Consider the following 395-nt stretch of genomic DNA (forward strand, 5'->3'; position numbering starts at 1 on the left):
TCCAACTCCCCCTCCTCCCTCCAACTCCCCCTCCTCCCTCCAACTCCTTCTGTGTTGCTCAAATTCATGTCCTCAAGCTTTAATTACTATTGACACAAGTATTTATACGTATACATTTATAAAGACAACCTGTTGAGTCTGTTTATCATTGTCCATATGTACATGTTTAGGGCTGACCTCTTGTGATTGGATAACCTGTCAGGGGGCCCATTCCTGAAGAAGATTGAGTCTCCCTCTCTTTGCAGCCATTAATTGTCTGTAGCTCTTCATTTAGGGCTAGACCCTTATGAGATCCTGGCCAACAACTTGGGGTTTCTCATGTCTGGTATCTGGAATTTTGTTAGACAGTCTACAGCCTTTTGGGGAAGCTTTGTCAGCCCAAGCAGCATAATTTC

The sequence above is a fragment of the Grammomys surdaster genome, unplaced genomic scaffold, assembly GCF_004785775.1.
Source record: "Grammomys surdaster isolate TR1022 unplaced genomic scaffold, NIH_TR_1.0 125950, whole genome shotgun sequence".
Lineage (NCBI taxonomy): Eukaryota > Metazoa > Chordata > Mammalia > Rodentia > Muridae > Grammomys > Grammomys surdaster.